Raw genomic sequence first — 12,102 nt, 5'->3', positions numbered from 1 at the left:
ACCCCAACAAGAAACAACCCAAAACCCCTAACAACAAACACTAACCCCCTATCAAAAAACAACACTAAACCCCGAACAAGAAACTACCCTAACCCCGTAACAACAAACAACACTAACCCCGTAACAAGAAACAACCCTAACCCCCTAACAACGAACAACACTAACCCCCTAACAACAAACAACCCTAAACCCCTAACATCAAAGAACACTAACACCCTAACAACAAACAACCCTAACCCCCTAACAACAAACACTAACCCCCAAACAACAAACAACCCTAACCCCTAAAAACCAAAAACACTAACCCACTAAAAACAAACAACCCTAAACCTCTAACAACAAACAACCCTAACACCCTAACAACAAACAACACTAACCCCCTAACAACAAACAACCCTAAACCCCTAACATCAAACAACACTAACCCCCTAACAACACAAAACACTAACACCCTAACAACAAACAACACTAAGACCCTAACAACAAACAACCCTAACCCCTAACAACAAACAACACTAACCCCCTAACAACAAACAACCCTAAACACCTAACATCAAAGAACACTAACACCCTAACAACAAACAACCCTAACGCCCTAACAACAAACACTAACCCCCAAACAACAAACAACCCTAACCCCTAAAAACCAAAAAGTCTAACCCACTAACAACAAACAACCCTAACCCACTAACAACAAACAACCCTAACACCCTAACAACAAACAACACTTACCCCCTAACAACAAACTACCGTAAACCCCTAACATCAAACAACACTAACCCCCTAACAACACAAAACACTAACACCCTAACAACAAACAACCCTAACCCCCTAACAACAAACAACACTAACCCCCTAACAACAAACAACCCTAAACCCCTAACATCAAACAACACTAACCCCCTAACAACACAAAACCCTAACACCCTAACAACAAACAACACTAACACCCTAACAACAAACAACACTAACTCCCTAACAACAAACAACCCTAAACCCCTAACAACAAACAACACTAACCCTCTAACAACAAACAACCCTAAACCCCTAACATCAAAGAACACTAACACCCTAACAAAAAACAACCCTAACCCCCTAACGACACACACTCACCTCCAAACAAACAACCCTAACCCCTAAAAACCAAAAACATTAACCCACTAACAACAAACAACCCTAATCCACTAACAACGAACAACCCTAACACCCTAACAACAAACAACCCTAAACCCCTAACATCAAACAACACTAACCGCCTAACAACAGAAACCACTAAACCCCAACAAGAAACAACCCTAAATCCCTAACAACAAACACTAACCCCCTAACAACAAACAACACTGAACCCCTAACAAGAAAATACCCTAACCCCGTAACAACAAACAACACTAAACCGTAACAACAAACAAACCTAACCCCCAAACAACAAACAACCCTAAACCCCAAACAACAAACAACCCTAACCCCTTAAGAACAAACAATGCTAACCCCCCGAACAACCAACAACACTAACCCCCTAACCACAATGAACACTAACACCCTAACAACAAAAACCACTAAACCCCAACAAGAAACAACCCTAAACCCCTAACAACGAACAACACTAACGCCCTAACAAGAAACAACCCTAACCAAACAACAAAAAACCCTAACCCACCAACAACAAACAACACTAACACCTTAACAACAAACAACCCTAACTCCCTACCAACAAACAACACTAACACCCTAACAACAAACAACCCTAACCCCCTAACAACAAACAACACTAACACCCTGACAACAAACAACCCTAACCACCTAACAACAAACAACACTAACCCCCTAACAACAAACAACCCTAAACCCCTAACATCAAACAACACTAACCCCCTCACAACACAAAACACTAACACCCTAACAAGAAACAACACTAACACCCTAACAACAAAAACCCCTAAACCCCAACAAGAAACAACCCTAAACCCCTAACAACAAACAACACTAACCACCTAACAACAAACAATCCTAAGCAAACAACAAAAAACCCTAACCCACTAACAACAAACAACACTAACACCCTAACAACAAACAACCCTAACCCCCTAACAACAAACAACACTAACACCCTAACAACAAACAACCCTAACCCCCTAACAACAAACAACACTAACCCCCTAACAACAAACAACCCTAAACCCCTAACATCAAAGAACACTAACACCCTAACAACAAACAACCCTAACACCCTAACAACAAACACTAACCCCCAAACAACAAACAACCCTAACCCCTAAAAACAAAAACACTAACCCACTAACAAGAAACAAACCTAACCCACTAACAAGAAACAACCCTAACACCGTAACAACAAACACTAACCCCCTAACAACAAACAACACTGAACCCCTAACAAGAAAATACCCTAACCCCGTAACAACAAACAACACTAAACCGTAACAACAAACAAACTTAACCTGCAAACAACAAACAACCCTAAACCCCAAACAACAAACAACCCTAACCCCTTAACAACAAACAATCCTAACCCCCCGAACAACCAACAACACTAACCCCCTAACCACAATAAACACTAACACCCTAACAACAAAAACCACTAAACCCCAATAAGAAACAGCCCTAAACCCCTAACAACAAACAACACTAACCCCCTAACAAAAAAGAACCCTAACCAAACAACAAAAAACCCTAACCCACCAACAACAAACAACACTAACACCTTAACAACAAAGAACCCTAACTCCCTAACAACAAACAACACTAACACCCTAACAACAAACAACCCTAACCCCCTAACAACAAACAACACTAACCCCCTAACAACAAACAACCCTAAACCCCTAACATCAAACAACACTAACCCCCTAACAACACAAAACACTAACACCCTAACAAGAAACAACACTAACACCCTAACAACAAAAACCCCTAAACCCCAACAAGAAACAACCCTAAACCCCTAACAACAAACACTAACCCCCTAACAAAAAACAACACTAAACCCCGAACAAGAAACTACCCTAACCCCGTAACAACAAACAACACTAACCCCGTAACAAGAAACAACCCTAACCCCCTAACAACGAACAACACTAACCCCCTAACAACAAACAACAGTAAACCCCTAACATCAAAGAACACTAACACCCTAACAAGAAACAACCCTAACCCCTAACAACAAACACTAACCCCAAACAACAAACAACCCTAACCCCTAAAAACCAAAAACACTAACCCACTAACAACAAACAACCCTAAACCACTAACAACAAACAACCCTAACACCCTAACAACAAACAACACTAACCCCCTAACAACAAACAACCCTAAACCCCTAACATCAAACAACACTAACCCCCTAACAACACAAAACACTAACACCGTAACAACAAACAACACTAACACCCTAACAACAAAAACCACTAAACCCCAACAAGAAACAACCCTAAACCCCTAACAACAAACAACACTAACCACCTAACAACAAACAATCCTAACCAAACAACAAAAAACCCTAACCCACTAACAACAAACAACACTAACACCCTAACAACAAACAACCCTAACCCCCTAACAACAAACAACACTAACACCCTAACAACAAACAACCCTAACCCCCTAACAACAAACAACACTAACCCCCTAACAACAAACAACCCTAAACCCCTAACATCAAAGAACACTAACACCCTAACAACAAACAACCCTAACCCCCTAACAACAAACAGTAACCCCCAAACAACAAACAACCCTAACCCCTAAAAACAAAAACACTAACCCACTAACAACAAACAAACCTAACCCACTAACAAGAAACAACCCTAACACCCTAACAACAAACACTAACCCCCTAACAACAAACAACACTGAACCCCTCACAAGAAAATACCCTAACCCCGTAACAACAAACAACACTAAACCGTAACAACAAACAAACCTAACCCCCAAACAACAAACAACCCTAAACCCCAAACAACAAACAACCCTAACCCCTTAACAGCAAACAATCCTAACCCCGCGAACAACCAACAACACTAACCCCCTAACCACAATAAACACTAACACCCTAACAACAAAAACCACTAAACCCCAACAAGAAACAACCCTAAACCCCTAACAACAAACAACACTAAACCCTAACAAAAAACAACCCTAACCAAACAACAAAAAACCCTAACCCACCAACAACAAACAACACTAACACCCTAACAACAAACAACCCTAACTCCCTAACAACAAACAACACTAACACCCTAACAACAAACAACCCTAACCCCCTAACAACAAACAACACTAACCCCCTAACAACACAAAACACTAACACCGTAACAACAAACACTAACACCCTAACAACAAAAACCCCTAAACCCCAACAAGAAACAACCCATAACCCCTAACAACAAACACTAACCCCCATCAAAAAACAACACTAAACCCCGAACAAGAAACTACCCTAACCCCGTAACAACAAACAACACTAACCCCGTAACAAGAAACAACCCTAACCCCCTAACAACGAACAACACTAACCCCCTAACAACAAACAACCCTAAACCCCTAACATCAAAGAAGACTAACACCCTAACAACAAACAACCCTAACCCCCTAACAACAAACACTAACCCCCAAACAAGAAACAACACTAACCCCTAAAAACCAAAAACACTAACCCACTAACAACAAACAACCCTAAACCTCTAACAACAAACAACCCTAACACCCTAACAACAAACAACACTAAGCCCCTAACAACAAACAACCCTAAACCCCTAACATCAAACAACACTAACCCCCTAACAACACAAAACACTAACACCCTAACAACAAACAACACTAACACCCTAACAACAAAAACCACTAAACCCCAAGAAGAAACAACCCGAAACCCCTAACAACAAACACTAACCCCCTAACAACAAACAACACTAAACCCCTAACAAGAAACTACCCTAACCCCGTAACAACAAACAACACTAACCCCGTAACAACAAACAGCCCTAACCCCCAAACAACAAACAACCCTAACCCCCTAACAACAAACAATCCTAACCCCCGAACAACCAACAACACTAACTCCCTAACCACAATAAACACTAACACCTAACAACAAAAACCACTAAACCCCAACAAGAAACAACCCTAAACCCCTAACAACAAACAACACTAACCCCCTAACAACAAACAATCCTAAAAAAACAACAAAAAACCCTAACCCCCTAACAACAAACAACACTAACACCCTAACAACAAACAACCCTAACCCCCTAACAACAAACAACACTAACCCCCTAACAACAAACAACCCTAAACACCTAACATCAAAGAACACTAACACCCTAACAACAAACAACCCTAAACCCCTAACATCAAACAACACTAACCCCCTCACAACACAAAACACTAACACCCTAACAAGAAAGAACACTAACACCCTAACAACAAAAACCCCTAAACCCCAACAAGAAACAACCCTAAACCCCTAACAACAAACACTAACGCCCTAACAAAAAATAACACTAAACCCCGAACAAGAAACTACCCTAACCCCGTAACAACAAACAACACTAACCCCGTAACAAGAAACAACCCTAACCCCCTAACAACGAACAACACTAACCGCCTAACAACAAACACTAAACCCCTAACATCAAAGAACACTAACACCCTAACAACAAACAACCCTAACCCCCTAACAACAAACACTAACCCCCAAACAACAAACAACCCTAACCCCTAAAAACCAAAAACACTAACCCACTAACACAAAAAACCCTAAACCACTAACAACAAACAACCCTAACACCCTAACAACAAACAACACTAACCCCCTAACAACAAACAACCCTAAACCCCTAAAATCAAACAACACTAACCCCCTAACAACACAAAACACTAACACCGTAACAACAAACAACACTAACACCCTAACAACAAAAACCACTAAACCCCAACAAGAAACAACCCTAAAACCCTAACAACAAACAACACTAACCACCTAACAACAAACAATCCTAACCAAACAACAAAAAACCCTAACCCACTAACAACAAACAACACTAACACCCTAACAACAAACAACCCTAACCCCCTAACAACAAACAAAACTAACCCCCTAACAACAAACAACACTAACCCCCTAACAACAAACAACACTAACCCCCTAACAACAAACAACCCTAAACCCCTAACATCAAAGAACACTAACACCCTAACAACAAACAACCCTAACTCCCTAACAACAAACACTAACCCCCAAACAACAAACAACTCTAACCCCTAAAAACAAAAACACTAACCCACTAACAACAAACAACCCTAACCCACTAACAAGAAACAACCCTAACACCCTAACAACAAACACTAACCCCCTAACAACAAACAACCCTAACCCCTAAAAACCAAAAACACTAACCCACTAACAACAAACAACCCTAACCCCCTAACAACAAACAACACTAACACCCTGACAACAAACAACCCTAACCACCTAACAACAAACAACACTAACCCCCTAACAACAAACAACCCTAAACCCCTAACATCAAACAACACTAACCCCCTCACAACACAAAACACTAACACCCTAACAAGAAACAACACTAACACCCTAACAACAAAAACCCCTAAACCCCAACAAGAAACAACCCTAAACCCCTAACAACAAACACTAACCCCCTAACAAAAAACAACACTAAACCCCGAACAAGAAACTACCCTAACCCCGTAACAACAAACAACACTAACACCCTAACAACAAAAACCACTAAACCCCAACAAGAAACAACCCTAAACCCCTAACAACAAACAACACTAACCACCTAACAACAAACAATCCTAACCAAACAACAAAAAACCCTAACCCACTAACAACAAACAACACTAACACCCTAACAACAAACAACCCTAACCCCCTAACAACAAACAACACTAACACCCTAACAACAAACAACCCTAACCCCCTAACAACAAACAACACTAACCCCCTCACAACAAACAACCCTAAACCCCTAACATCAAAGAACACTAACACCCTAACAACAAACAACCCTAACCCCCTAACAACAAACACTAACCCCCAAACAACAAACAACCCTAACCCCTAAAAACAAAAACACTAACCCACTAACAAGAAACAAACCTAACCCACTAACAAGAAACAACCCTAACACCGTAACAACAAACACTAACCCCCTAACAACAAACAACACTGAACCCCTAACAAGAAAATACCCTAACCCCGTAACAACAAACAACACTAAACCGTAACAACAAACAAACTTAACCCCCAAACAACAAACAACCCTAAACCCCTAACATCAAAGAACACTAACACCCTAACAACAAACAACCCTAACCCCCTAACAACAAACCCTAACCCCCAAACAACAAACAACCCAAACCCCTAAAAACCAAAAACACTAACCCACTAACAACAAACAACCCTAAACCACTAAGAGCAAACAACCCTAACACCCTAAGAACAAACAACCCTAACCCCCTAACAACAAACAACCCTAACCAAACAACAAAAAGCCCTAACTGACTAACAACAAACAACACTAACCCCCTAACAAGAAACAACAGTAACCCAATAACAAGAAACAACACTAACCCCCTAACAACAAACAACACTAACCCCCTAACAACAAACAATCCTAACCAAACAACAAAAAACCCTAACCCACTAACAACAAACAACACTAACACCCTAACAAGAAACAACCCTAAAACCCTAACATCAAAGAACACTAACACCCTAACAACAAACAACCCTAACCCCCTAACTACAAACACTAACCCCCAAACAACAAACAACCCTAACCCCTAAAAACCAAAACCACTAACCCACTAACAACAAACAACCCTAACCCACTAACAACAAACAACCCTAACACCCTAACAACAAACAACACTAACCCCCTAACAACAAACAACCCGTAACCCCTAACATCAAACAACACTAACCCCCTAACGACACAAAACACTAACACCCTAACAACAAACAACACTAACACTCTAACAACAAAAACAACTAAACCCCAACAAGAAACAACCCGAAACCCCTAACAACAAACACTAACCCCCTAACAACAAACAACACTGAACCCCTAACAAGAAACTACCCTAACCCCGTAACAACAAACAACACTAACCCATAACAACAAACAACCCTAACCCCCAAACAACAAACAACCCTAACCCCCAAACAACAAACAACCCTAACCCCTTAACAACAAACAATCCTAACCCCCCGAACAACCAAACAACACTAACCCCCTAACCACAATAAACACTAACACCCTAACAACAAAAACCAATAAACCCCAACAAGAAACAACCCTAAACCCCTAACAACAAACAACACTAACCCCCTAACAAAAAACAACCCTAACCAAACAACAAAAAACCCTAACCCACTAACAACAAACAACACTAACACCCTAACAACAAACAACCCTAACTCCCTAACAACAACACTAACACCCTAACAACAAACAACCCTAAACCCCTAACAACAAACACTAATCCCCTAACAAAAAACAACACTAAACCCCGAACAAGAAACTACCGTAACCCCTTAACAACAAACAGCACTAACCCCGTAACAAGAAACAACCCCAACCCCCTAACAACGAACAACACTAACCCCTTAACAACAAACAACCCTAAACCCCTAACATCAAAGAACACTAACACCCTAACAACAAACAACCCTAACCCCCTAACAACAAACACTAACCCCCAAACAACAAACAACCCTAACCCCTAAAAACCAAAAAAACTAACCCACTAACAACAAACAACCCTAACCCACTAACAACAAACAACCCTAACACCCTAACAACAAACAACACTAACCCCCTAACAACAAACAACACTTACCCCCTAACATCAAACAACACTAACCCCCTAACAACACAAAACACTAACACCCTAACAACAAACAACACTAACACCCTAACAACAGAAACCACTAAACCCCAACAAGAAACAACCCTAAACCCCTAACAAAAAACACTAACCCCCTAACAACAAACAACACTGAACCCCTAACAAGAAAATACCCTAACCCCGTAACAACAAACAACACTACACCGTAACAACAAACAACCCTAACCCCCAAACAACAAACAACCCTAAACCCCAAACAACAAACAACCCTAACCCCTTAAGAACAAACAATGCTAACCCCCCGAACAACCAACAACACTAACCCCCTAACCACAATGAACACTAACACCCTAACAACAAAAACCACTAAACCCCAACAAGAAACAACCCTAAACCCCTAACAACGAACAACACTAACCCCCTAACAAGAAACAACCCTAACCAAACAACAAAAAACCCTAACCCACCAACAACAAACAACACTAACACCCTGACAACAAACAACCCTAACCCCCTAACAACAAACAACACTAACCCCCTAACAACAAACAACCCTAAACCCCTAACATCAAACAACACTAACCCCCTCACAACACAAAACACTAACACCCTAACAAGAAACAACACTAACACCCTAACAACAAAAACCCCTAAACCCCAACAAGAAACAACCCTAAACCCCTAACAACAAACACTAACCCCCTAACAAAAAACAACACTAAACCCCGAACAAGAAACTACCCTAACCCCGTAACAACAAACAACACTAACACCCTAACAACAAAAACCACTAAACCCCAACAAGAAACAACCCTAAACCCCTAACAACAAACAACACTAACCACCTAACAACAAACAATCCTAACCAAACAACAAAAAACCCTAACCCACTAACAACAAACAACACTAACACCCTAACAACAAACAACCCTAACCCCCTAACAACAAACAACACTAACACCCTAACAACAAACAACCCTAACCCCCTAACAACAAACAACACTAACCCCCTAACAACAAACAACCCTAAACCCCTAACATCAAAGAACACTAACACCCTAACAACAAACAACCCTAACCCCCTAACAACAAACACTAACCCCCAAACAACAAACAACCCTAACCCCTAAAAACAAAAACACTAACCCACTAACAAGAAACAAACCTAACCCACTAACAAGAAACAACCCTAACACCGTAACAACAAACACTAACCCCCTAACAACAAACAACACTGAACCCCTAACAAGAAAATACCCTAACCCCGTAACAACAAACAACACTAAACCGTAACAACAAACAAACTTAACCCCCAAACAACAAACAACCCTAAACCCCAAACAACAAACAACCCTAACCCCTTAACAACAAACAATCCTAACCCCCCGAACAACCAACAACACTAACCCCCTAACCACAATAAACACTAACACCCTAACAACAAAAACCACTAAACCCCAATAAGAAACAGCCCTAAACCCCTAACAACAAACAACACTAACGCCCTAACAAAAAACAACCCTAACCAAACAACAAAAAACCCTAACCCACCAACAACAAACAACACTAACACCTTAACAACAAAGAACCCTAACTCCCTAACAACAAACAACACTAACACCCTAACAACAAACAACCCTAACCCCCTAACAACAAACAACACTAACCCCCTAACAACAAACAACCCTAAACCCCTAACATCAAACAACACTAACCCCCTAACAACACAAAACACTAACACCCTAACAAGAAACAACACTAACACCCTAACAACAAAAACCCCTAAACCCCAACAAGAAACAACCCTAAACCCCTAACAACAAACACTAACCCCCTAACAAAAAACAACACTAAACCCCGAACAAGAAACTACCCTAACCCCGTAACAACAAACAACACTAACCCCGTAACAAGAAACAACCCTAACCCCCTAACAACGAACAACACTAACCCCCTAACAACAAACAACACTAAACCCCTAACATCAAAGAACACTAACACCCTAACAACAAACAACCCTAACCCCTAACAACAAACACTAACCCCAAACAACAAACAACCCTAACCCCTAAAAACCAAAAACACTAACCCACTAACAACAAACAACCCTAAACCACTAACAACAAACAACCCTAACACCCTAACAACAAACAACACTAACCCCCTAACAACAAACAACCCTAAACCCCTAACATCAAACAACACTAACCCCCTAACAACACAAAACACTAACACCGTAACAACAAACAACACTAACACCCTAACAACAAAAACCACTAAACCCCAACAAGAAACAACCCTAAACCCCTAACAACAAACAACACTAACCACCTAACAACAAACAATCCTAACCAAACAACAAAAAACCCTAACCCACTAACAACAAACAACACTAACACCCTAACAACAAACAACCCTAACCCCCTAACAACAAACAACACTAACACCCTAACAACAAACAACCCTAACCCCCTAACAACAAACAACACTAACCCCCTAACAACAAACAACCCTAAACACCTAACATCAAAGAACACTAACACCCTAACAACAAACAACCCTAACCCCCTAACAACAAACACTAACCCCCAAACAACAAACAACCCTAACCCCTAAAAACAAAAACACGAACCCACTAACAACAAACAAACGTAACCCACTAACAAGAAACAACCCTAACACCCTAACAACAAACACTAACCCCCTAACAACAAACAACACTGAACCCCTAACAAGAAAATACCCTAACCCCGTAACAACAAACAACACTAAACCGTAACAACAAACAAACCTAACCCCCAAACAACAAACAACCCTAAACCCCAAACAACAAACAACCCTAACCCCTTAACAGCAAACAATCCTAACCCCGCGAACAACCAACAACACTAACCCCCTAACCACAATAAACACTAACACCCTAACAACAAAAACCACTAAACCCCAACAAGAAACAACCCTAAACCCCTAACAACAAAGAACACTAAACCCTAACAAAAAACAACCCTAACCAAACAACAAAAAACCCTAACCCACCAACAACAAACAACACTAACACCCTAACAACAAACAACCCTAACTCCCTAACAACAAACAACACTAACACCCTAACAACAAACAACCCTAACTCCCTAACAACAAACAACACTAACCCCCTAACAACACAAAACACTAACACCGTAACAACAAACAACACTAACACCCTAACAA

The sequence above is a fragment of the Elephas maximus genome, chromosome 19 (genome assembly GCF_024166365.1).
Source record: "Elephas maximus indicus isolate mEleMax1 chromosome 19, mEleMax1 primary haplotype, whole genome shotgun sequence".
In the NCBI taxonomy this organism is placed as follows: Eukaryota; Metazoa; Chordata; class Mammalia; order Proboscidea; family Elephantidae; genus Elephas; species Elephas maximus.
The sequence above is the reverse complement of the archived record's forward strand: the minus strand, read 5'-3'. Positions refer to the sequence as shown.